Source organism: Oncorhynchus mykiss, chromosome 16 (assembly GCF_013265735.2).
Source record: "Oncorhynchus mykiss isolate Arlee chromosome 16, USDA_OmykA_1.1, whole genome shotgun sequence".
In the NCBI taxonomy this organism is placed as follows: Eukaryota; Metazoa; Chordata; class Actinopteri; order Salmoniformes; family Salmonidae; genus Oncorhynchus; species Oncorhynchus mykiss.
In genome coordinates this window covers 76261059-76273671 of record NC_048580.1, presented here as the reverse complement: position 1 = coordinate 76273671, position 12613 = coordinate 76261059, and positions in this window count along the sequence as shown.

Sequence of the window (12613 nt, the reverse complement as noted above, 5' to 3'; positions counted from 1 at the left end):
ATAATCCACATGGAACTAAAAGACATCAGGTCTATAATCCACATGGAACTAAAAAACATCAGGTCTATTATCCACATGGAACTAAAAGACATCAGGTCTATTATCCACATGGAGATAAAAGACATCAGGTCTATTATCCACATGGAGATTAAAGACATCAGGTCTATTATCCACATGGAGATTAAAGACATCAGGTCTATTATCCACATGGAACTAAAAGACATCAGGTCTATTATCCACATGGAACTAAAAGACATCAGGTCTGTTATCCACATGGAACTAAAAGACATCAGGTCTATTATCCACATGGAACTAAAAGACATCAGGACTGTTATCCACATGGAGATAAAAGAGGAGACATCAGGTCTATTATCCACATGGAGATAAAATACATCAGATCAGGTCTGTTATCCACATGGAACTAAAAGACATCAGGTCTATTATCCACATGGAACTAAAAGACATCAGGTCTGTTATCCACATGGAACTAAAATACATCAGGTCTATTATCCACATGGAACTAAAAGACATCAGGTCTATTATCAACATGGAACTAAAAGACATCAGGTCTATTATCCACATGGAACTAAAAGACATCAGGTCTATTATCCACATGGAACTAAAAGACATCAGGTCTATAATCCACATGGAACTAAAAAACATCAGGTCTATTATCCACATGGAGATTAAAGACATCAGGTCTATTATCCACATGGAACTAAAAGACATCAGGTCTATTATCCACATGGAGATAAAAGACATCAGGTCTATTATCCACATGGAGATTAAAGACATCAGGTCTATTATCCACATGGAGATTAAAGACATCAGGTCTATTATCCACATGGAACTAAAAGACATCAGGTCTATTATCCACATGGAACTAAAAGACATCAGGTCTGTTATCCACATGGAACTAAAAGACATCAGGTCTATTATCCACATGGAACTAAAAGACATCAGGTCTATTATCCACATGGAACTAAAAGACATCAGGTCTGTTATCCACATGGAACTAAAAGACATCAGGTCTATAATCCACATGGAACTAAAATACATCAGGTCTATAATCCACATGGAACTAAAAGACATCAGGTCTATTATCCACATGGAGCTAAAAGACATCAGGTCTATTATCCACATGGAACTAAAAGAGGAGACATCAGGTCTCTTATCCACATGGAACTCAAAGAGGAGACATCAGGTCTATTATCTACATGGAACTAAAAGAGGAGACATCAGGTCTATTATCCACATGGAGATAAAAGACATCAGGTCTATTATCCACATGGAGATAAAAGACATCAGATCAGGTCTGTTATCCACATGGAACTAAAAGACATCAGCTCTGTTATCCACATGGAACTAAAAGACATCAGGTCTATTATCCACATGGAGATAAAAGACATCAGGTCTATTATCCACATGGAACTAAAAGAGGAGACATCAGGTCTATTATCCACATGGAACTAAAAGACATCAGGTCTATTATCCAAATGGAACTAAAAGACATCAGGTCTATTATCCACATGGAACTAAAAGACATCAGGTCTAATATCCACATGGAACTAAAAGACATCAGGTCTATAATCCACATGGAACTAAAAGACATCAGGTCTATTATCCACATGGAACTAAAAGACATCAGGTCTATTATCCACATGGAACTAAAAGACATCAGGTCTGTTATCCACATGGAACTAAAAGACATCAGGTCTATTATCCACATGGAACTAAAAGACATCAGGACTGTTATCCACATGGAGATAAAAGAGGAGACATCAGGTCTATTATCCACATGGAGATAAAAGACATCAGATCAGGTCTGTTATCCACATGGAACTAAAAGACATCAGGTCTATTATCCACATGGAACTAAAAGACATCAGGTCTGTTATCCACATGGAACTAAAATACATCAGGTCTATTATCCACATGGAACTAAAAGACATCAGGTCTATTATCAACATGGAACTAAAAGACATCAGGTCTATTATCCACATGGAACTAAAAGACATCAGGTCTATTATCCACATGGAACTAAAAGACATCAGGTCTATAATCCACATGGAACTAAAAAACATCAGGTCTATTATCCACATGGAGATTAAAGACATCAGGTCTATTATCCACATGGAACTAAAAGACATCAGGTCTATTATCCACATGGAGATAAAAGACATCAGGTCTATTATCCACATGGAGATTAAAGACATCAGGTCTATTATCCACATGGAGATTAAAGACATCAGGTCTATTATCCACATGGAACTAAAAGACATCAGGTCTATTATCCACATGGAACTAAAAGACATCAGGTCTGTTATCCACATGGAACTAAAAGACATCAGGTCTATTATCCACATGGAACTAAAAGACATCAGGTCTATTATCCACATGGAACTAAAAGACATCAGGTCTGTTATCCACATGGAACTAAAAGACATCAGGTCTATAATCCACATGGAACTAAAATACATCAGGTCTATAATCCACATGGAACTAAAAGACATCAGGTCTATTATCCACATGGAGCTAAAAGACATCAGGTCTATTATCCACATGGAACTAAAAGAGGAGACATCAGGTCTCTTATCCACATGGAACTCAAAGAGGAGACATCAGGTCTATTATCTACATGGAACTAAAAGAGGAGACATCAGGTCTATTATCCACATGGAGATAAAAGACATCAGGTCTATTATCCACATGGAGATAAAAGACATCAGATCAGGTCTGTTATCCACATGGAACTAAAAGACATCAGCTCTGTTATCCACATGGAACTAAAAGACATCAGGTCTATTATCCACATGGAGATAAAAGACATCAGGTCTATTATCCACATGGAACTAAAAGAGGAGACATCAGGTCTATTATCCACATGGAACTAAAAGACATCAGGTCTATTATCCAAATGGAACTAAAAGACATCAGGTCTATTATCCAAATGGAACTAAAAGACATCAGGTCTATTATCCACATGGAACTAAAAGACATCAGGTCTAATATCCACATGGAACTAAAAGACATCAGGTCTATAATCCACATGGAACTAAAAGACATCAGGTCTATTATCCACATGGAACTAAAAGACATCAGGTCTATTATCCACATGGAACTAAAATACATCAGGTCTATTATCCACATGGAACTAAAAGACATCAGGTCTATTATCCACATGGAACTATAAGAAAGCAGGTCTGTTATCCACATGGAACTAAAAGACATCAGGTCTATAATCCACATGGAACTAAAAGACATCAGGTCTATAATCCACATGGAACTAAAAGACATCAGGTCTATTATCCACATGGAACTAAAAGAGGAGACATAAGGTCTATTATCCACATGGAACTCAAAGAGGAGACATCAGGTCTATTATCCACATGGAACTAAAAGACATCAGGTCTATTATCCACATGGAACTAAAAGACATCAGGTCTATTATCCACATGGAACTAAAAGAGGAGACATCAGGTCTATTATCCACATGGAACTAAAAGACACCAGGTCTATTATCCACATGGAACTAAAAGACATCAGGTCTGTTATCCACATGGAGATAAAAGAGGAGACATCAGGTCTATTATCCACATGGAACTAAAAGACATCAGGTCTATTATCCACATGGAGATAAAAGAGGAGACATCAGGTCTAATATCCACATGGAACTAAAAGACATCAGGTCTATAATCCACATGGAACTAAAAGACATCAGGTCTATAATCCACATGGAACTAAAAAACATCAGGTCTATTATCCACATGGAACTAAAAGACATCAGGTCTATTATCCACATGGAACTAAAAGACATCAGGTCTATTATCCACATGGAGATAAAAGACATCAGGTCTATTATCCACATGGAGATTAAAGACATCAGGTCTATTATCCACATGGAGATTAAAGACATCAGGTCTATTATCCACATGGAACTAAAAGACATCAGGTCTATTATCCACATGGAACTAAAAGACATCAGGTCTATTATCCACATGGAACTAAAAGACATCAGGTCTGTTATCCCCATGGAACTAAAAGACATCAGGTCTATAATCCACATGGAACTAAAAGACATCAGGTCTATAATCCACATGGAACTAAAAGACATCAGGTCTATTATCCACATGGAGCTAAAAGACATCAGGTCTATTATCCACATGGAACTAAAAGAGGAGACATCAGGTCTCTTATCCACATGGAACTAAAAGACATCAGGTCTATTATCCACATGGAACTAAAAGACATCAGGTCTAATATCCACATGGAACTAAAAGACATCAGGTCTATTATCTACATGGAGATAAAAGACATCAGATCAGGTCTGTTATCCACATGGAACTAAAAGACATCAGCTCTGTTATCCACATGGAACTAAAAGACATCAGGTCTATTATCCACATGGAGATAAAAGACATCAGGTCTATTATCCACATGGAACTAAAAGAGGAGACATCAGGTCTATTATCCACATGGAACTAAAAGACATCAGGTCTATTATCCACATGGAACTAAAAGACATCAGGTCTAATATCCACATGGAACTAAAAGACATCAGGTCTATAATCCACATGGAACTAAAAGACATCAGGTCTATTATCCACATGGAACTAAAAGACATCAGGTCTATTATCCACATGGAACTAAAATACATCAGGTCTATTATCCACATGGAACTAAAAGACATCAGGTCTATTATCCACATGGAACTATAAGAAAGCAGGTCTGTTATCCACATGGAACTAAAAGACATCAGGTCTATAATCCACATGGAACTAAAAGACATCAGGTCTATAATCCACATGGAACTAAAAGACATCAGGTCTATTATCCACATGGAACTAAAAGAGGAGACATAAGGTCTATTATCCACATGGAACTCAAAGAGGAGACATCAGGTCTATTATCCACATGGAACTAAAAGACATCAGGTCTATTATCCACATGGAACTAAAAGACATCAGGTCTATTATCCACATGGAACTAAAAGAGGAGACATCAGGTCTATTATCCACATGGAACTAAAAGACACCAGGTCTATTATCCACATGGAACTAAAAGACATCAGGTCTGTTATCCACATGGAGATAAAAGAGGAGACATCAGGTCTGTTATCCACATGGAGATAAAAGAGGAGACATCAGGTCTATTATCCACATGGAACTAAAAGACATCAGGTCTATTATCCACATGGAACTAAAAGACATCAGGTCTGTTATCCACATGGAACTAAAAGAGGAGACATCAGGTCTATTATAAACATGGAACTAAAAGACATCAGGTCTGTTATCCACATGGAACTCAAAGAGGAGACACCAGGTCTATTATCCACATGGAACTAAAAGACATCAGGTCTGTTATCCACATGGAACTAAAAGACATCAGGTCTATTATCCACATGGAACTCAAAGAGGAGACACCAGGTCTATTATCCACATGGAACTAAAAGACATCAGGTCTGTTATCCACATGGAACTAAAAGACATCAGGTCTATTATCCACATGGAACTAAAAGACATCAGGTCTATTATCCACATGGAACTAAAAGACATCAGATCTATTATCCACATGGAGATAAAAGAGGAGACATCAGGTCTAATATCCACATGGAACTAAAAGACATCAGGTCTATAATCCACATGGAACTAAAAGACATCAGGTCTATAATCCACATGGAACTAAAAAACATCAGGTCTATTATCCACATGGAACTAAAAGACATCAGGTCTATTATCCACATGGAACTAAAAGACATCAGGTCTATTATCCACATGGAGATAAAAGACATCAGGTCTATTATCCACATGGAGATTAAAGACATCAGGTCTATTATCCACATGGAGATTAAAGACATCAGGTCTATTATCCACATGGAACTAAAAGACATCAGGTCTATTATCCACATGGAACTAAAAGACATCAGGTCTATTATCCACATGGAACTAAAAGACATCAGGTCTGTTATCCACATGGAACTAAAAGACATCAGGTCTATAATCCACATGGAACTAAAAGACATCAGGTCTATAATCCACATGGAACTAAAAGACATCAGGTCTATTATCCACATGGAGCTAAAAGACATCAGGTCTATTATCCACATGGAACTAAAAGAGGAGACATCAGGTCTCTTATCCACATGGAACTCAAAGAGGAGACATCAGGTCTATTATCCACATGGAACTAAAAGACATCAGGTCTATTATCTACATGGAACTAAAAGAGGAGACATCAGGTCTATTATCCACATGGAGATAAAAGACATCAGGTCTATTATCCACATGGAGATAAAAGACATCAGATCAGGTCTGTTATCCACATGGAACTAAAAGACATCAGCTCTGTTATCCACATGGAACTAAAAGACATCAGGTCTATTATCCACATGGAGATAAAAGACATCAGGTCTATTATCCACATGGAACTAAAAGAGGAGACATCAGGTCTGTTATCCACATGGAACTAAAAGACATCAGGTCTATTATCCAAATGGAACTAAAAGACATCAGGTCTATTATCCACATGGAACTAAAAAACATCAGGTCTATTATCCACATGGAACTAAAAGACATCAGGTCTATTATCCACATGGAACTAAAAGACATCAGGTCTAATATCCACATGGAACTAAAAGACATCAGGTCTATAATCCACATGGAACTAAAAGACATCAGGTCTATAATCCACATGGAACTAAAAAACATCAGGTCTATTATCCACATGGAACTAAAAGACATCAGGTCTATTATCCACATGGAACTAAAATACATCAGGTCTATTATCCACATGGAACTAAAATACATCAGGTCTATTATCCACATGGAACTAAAAGAAAGCAGGTCTATTTTCCACATGGAGATAAAAGACATCAGGTCTATTATCCACATGGAACTAAAAGACATCAGGTCTATTATCCACATGGAACTAAAAGACATCAGGTCTGTTATCCACATGGAACTAAAAGAGGAGACATCAGGTCTATTATCCACATGGAACTAAAAGACATCAGGTCTATTATCCAAATGGAACTAAAAGACATCAGGTCTATTATCCACATGGAACTAAAAGACATCAGGTCTAATATCCACATGGAACTAAAAGACATCAGGTCTATAATCCACATGGAACTAAAAGACATCAGGTCTATAATCCACATGGAACTAAAAAACATCAGGTCTATTATCCACATGGAACTAAAAGACATCAGGTCTATTATCCACATGGAACTAAAAGACATCAGGTCTATTATCCACATGGAACTAAAAGACATCAGGTCTATTATCCACATGGAACTAAAATACATCAGGTCTATTATCCACATGGAACTAAAAGACATCAGGTCTATTATCCACATGGAACTAAAAGAAAGCAGGTCTGTTATCCACATGGAACTAAAAGAAAGCAGGTCTGTTATCCACATGGAACTAAAAGACATCAGGTCTATAATCCACATGGAACTAAAAGACATCAGGTCTATAATCCACATGGAACTAAAAGACATCAGGTCTATTTTCCACATGGAGATAAAAGACATCAGGTCTATTATCCACATGGAACTAAAAGAGGAGACATCAGGTCTATTATCCACATGGAACTAAAAGACATCAGGTCTATTATCCACATGGAACTAAAAGAGGAGACATCAGGTATATTATCCACATGGAACTAAAAGAGGAGACATCAGGTATATTATCCACATGGAACTAAAAGACACCAGGTCTATTATCCACATGGACCTAAAAGACATCAGGTCTATTATCCACATGGAACTAAAAGAGGAGACATAAGGTCTATTATTCACATGGAACTCAAAGAGGAGATATCAGGTCTATTATCCACATGGAACTAAAAGACATCAGGTCTATTATCCACATGGAACTAAAAGAGGAGACATCAGGTCTATTATCCACATGGAACTAAAATACATCAGGTCTATTATCCACATGGAACTAAAATACATCAGGTCTACTATCCACATGGAACTAAAAGAAAGCAGGTCTATTTTCCACATGGAGATAAAAGACATCAGGTCTATTATCCACATGGAACTAAAAGACATCAGGTCTATTATCCACATGGAACTAAAAGACATCAGGTCTATTATCCACATGGAACTAAAAGAGGAGACATCAGGTCTAATATCCACATGGAACTAAAATACATCAGGTCTATAATCCACATGGAACTAAAAGACATCAGGTCTATAATCCACATGGAACTAAAAAACATCAGGTCTATTATCCACATGGAACTAAAAGACATCAGGTCTATTATCCACATGGAACTAAAAGACATCAGGTCTATTATCCACATGGAGATAAAAGACATCAGGTCTATTATCCACATGGAGATTAAAGACATCAGGTCTATTATCCACATGGAGATTAAAGACATCAGGTCTATTATCCACATGGAACTAAAAGACATCAGGTCTATTATCCACATGGAACTAAAAGACATCAGGTCTATTATCCACATGGAACTAAAAGACATCAGGTCTGTTATCCACATGGAACTAAAAGACATCAGGTCTATAATCCACATGGAACTAAAAGACATCAGGTCTATAATCCACATGGAACTAAAAGACATCAGGTCTATTATCCACATGGAGCTAAAAGACATCAGGTCTATTATCCACATGGAACTAAAAGAGGAGACATCAGGTCTCTTATCCACATGGAACTCAAAGAGGAGACATCAGGTCTATTATCCACATGGAACTAAAAGACATCAGGTCTATTATCTACATGGAACTAAAAGAGGAGACATCAGGTCTATTATCCACATGGAGATAAAAGACATCAGGTCTATTATCCACATGGAGATAAAAGACATCAGCTCTGTTATCCACATGGAACTAAAAGACATCAGGTCTATTATCCACATGGAACTAAAAGACATCAGGTCTATTATCCACATGGAGATAAAAGACATCAGGTCTATTATCCACATGGAACTAAAAGAGGAGACATCAGGTCTATTATCCACATGGAACTAAAAGACATCAGGTCTATTATCCAAATGGAACTAAAAGACATCAGGTCTATTATCCACATGGAACTAAAAGACATCAGGTCTAATATCCACATGGAACTAAAAGACATCAGGTCTATAATCCACATGGAACTAAAAGACATCAGGTCTATAATCCACATGGAACTAAAAAACATCAGGTCTATTATCCACATGGAACTAAAAGACATCAGGTCTATTATCCACATGGAACTAAAAGACATCAGGTCTATTATCCACATGGAACTAAAAGACATCAGGTCTATTATCCACATGGAACTAAAATACATCAGGTCTATTATCCACATGGAACTAAAAGACATCAGGTCTATTATCCACATGGAACTAAAAGAAAGCAGGTCTGTTATCCACATGGAACTAAAAGAAAGCAGGTCTGTTATCCACATGGAACTAAAAGACATCAGGTCTATAATCCACATGGAACTAAAAGACATCAGGTCTATAATCCACATGGAACTAAAAGACATCAGGTCTATTTTCCACATGGAGATAAAAGACATCAGGTCTATTATCCACATGGAACTAAAAGAGGAGACATCAGGTCTATTATCCACATGGAACTAAAAGACATCAGGTCTATTATCCACATGGAACTAAAAGAGGAGACATCAGGTATATTATCCACATGGAACTAAAAGAGGAGACATCAGGTATATTATCCACATGGAACTAAAAGACACCAGGTCTATTATCCACATGGACCTAAAAGACATCAGGTCTATTATCCACATGGAACTAAAAGAGGAGACATCAGGTCTATTATTCACATGGAACTCAAAGAGGAGACATCAGGTCTATTATCCACATGGAACTAAAAGACATCAGGTCTATTATCCACATGGAACTAAAAGAGGAGACATCAGGTCTATTATCCACATGGAACTAAAAGAGGAGACATCAGGTCTATTATCCACATGGAACTAAAAGACACCAGGTCTATTATCCACATGGAACTAAAAGACATCAGGTCTGTTATCCACATGGAACTAAAATACATCAGGTGTATTATCCACATGGAACTAAAAGACATCAGGTCTATAATCCACATGGAACTAAAAGACATCAGGTCTATTATCCACATGGAGCAAAAAGACATCAGGTCTATTATCCACATGGAACTAAAAGAGGAGACATCAGGTCTCTTATCCACATGGAACTCAAAGAGGAGACATCAGGTCTATTATCCACATGGAACTAAAAGACATCAGGTCTATTATCTACATGGAACTAAAAGAGGAGACATCAGGTCTATTATCCACATGGAGATAAAAGACATCAGGTCTATTATCCACATGGAGATAAAAGACATCAGCTCTGTTATCCACATGGAACTAAAAGACATCAGGTCTATTATCCACATGGAACTAAAAGACATCAGGTCTATTATCCACATGGAGATAAAAGACATCAGGTCTATTATCCACATGGAACTAAAAGAGGAGACATCAGGTCTATTATCCACATGGAACTAAAAGACATCAGGTCTATTATCCAAATGGAACTAAAAGACATCAGGTCTATTATCCACATGGAACTAAAAGACATCAGGTCTAATATCCACATGGAACTAAAAGACATCAGGTCTATAATCCACATGGAACTAAAAGACATCAGGTCTATAATCCACATGGAACTAAAAAACATCAGGTCTATTATCCACATGGAACTAAAAGACATCAGGTCTATTATCCACATGGAACTAAAAGACATCAGGTCTAATATCCACATGGAACTAAAAGACATCAGGTCTATAATCCACATGGAACTAAAAGACATCAGGTCTATAATCCACATGGAACTAAAAAACATCAGGTCTATTATCCACATGGAACTAAAAGACATCAGGTCTATTATCCACATGGAACTAAAAGACATCAGGTCTATTATCCACATGGAACTAAAAGACATCAGGTCTATTATCCACATGGAACTAAAATACATCAGGTCTATTATCCACATGGAACTAAAAGACATCAGGTCTATTATCCACATGGAACTAAAAGAAAGCAGGTCTGTTATCCACATGGAACTAAAAGAAAGCAGGTCTGTTATCCACATGGAACTAAAAGACATCAGGTCTATAATCCACATGGAACTAAAAGACATCAGGTCTATAATCCACATGGAACTAAAAGACATCAGGTCTATTTTCCACATGGAGATAAAAGACATCAGGTCTATTATCCACATGGAACTAAAAGAGGAGACATCAGGTCTATTATCCACATGGAACTAAAAGACATCAGGTCTATTATCCACATGGAACTAAAAGAGGAGACATCAGGTATATTATCCACATGGAACTAAAAGAGGAGACATCAGGTATATTATCCACATGGAACTAAAAGACACCAGGTCTATTATCCACATGGACCTAAAAGACATCAGGTCTATTATCCACATGGAACTAAAAGAGGAGACATCAGGTCTATTATTCACATGGAACTCAAAGAGGAGACATCAGGTCTATTATCCACATGGAACTAAAAGACATCAGGTCTATTATCCACATGGAACTAAAAGAGGAGACATCAGGTCTATTATCCACATGGAACTAAAAGAGGAGACATCAGGTCTATTATCCACATGGAACTAAAAGACACCAGGTCTATTATCCACATGGAACTAAAAGACATCAGGTCTGTTATCCACATGGAACTAAAATACATCAGGTGTATTATCCACATGGAACTAAAAGACATCAGGTCTATAATCCACATGGAACTAAAAGACATCAGGTCTATTATCCACATGGAGCTAAAAGACATCAGGTCTATTATCCACATGGAACTAAAAGAGGAGACATCAGGTCTCTTATCCACATGGAACTCAAAGAGGAGACATCAGGTCTATTATCCACATGGAACTAAAAGACATCAGGTCTATTATCTACATGGAACTAAAAGAGGAGACATCAGGTCTATTATCCACATGGAGATAAAAGACATCAGCTCTGTTATCCACATGGAACTAAAAGACATCAGGTCTATTATCCACATGGAACTAAAAGACATCAGGTCTATTATCCACATGGAGATAAAAGACATCAGGTCTATTATCCACATGGAACTAAAAGAGGAGACATCAGGTCTATTATCCACATGGAACTAAAAGACATCAGGTCTATTATCCACATGGAACTAAAATACATCAGGTCTATTATCCAAATGGAACTAAAAGACATCAGGTCTATTATCCACATGGAACTAAAAGACATCAGGTCTATTATCCACATGGAACTAAAAGAGGAGACATCAGGTCTATTATCCACATGGAACTAAAAGAGGAGACATCAGGTCTATTATCCACATGGAACTAAAAGACATCAGGTCTATTATCCACATGGAACTAAAATACATCAGGTCTATTATCCAAATGGAACTAAAAGACATCAGGTCTATTATCCACATGGAACTAAAAGACATCAGGTCTAATATCCACATGGAACTAAAAGACATCAGGTCTATTATCCACATGGAACTAAAAGACATCAGGTCTATTATCCACATGGAACTAAAAGACATCAGGTCTATTATCCACATGGAACTAAAATACATCAGGTCTATTATCCACA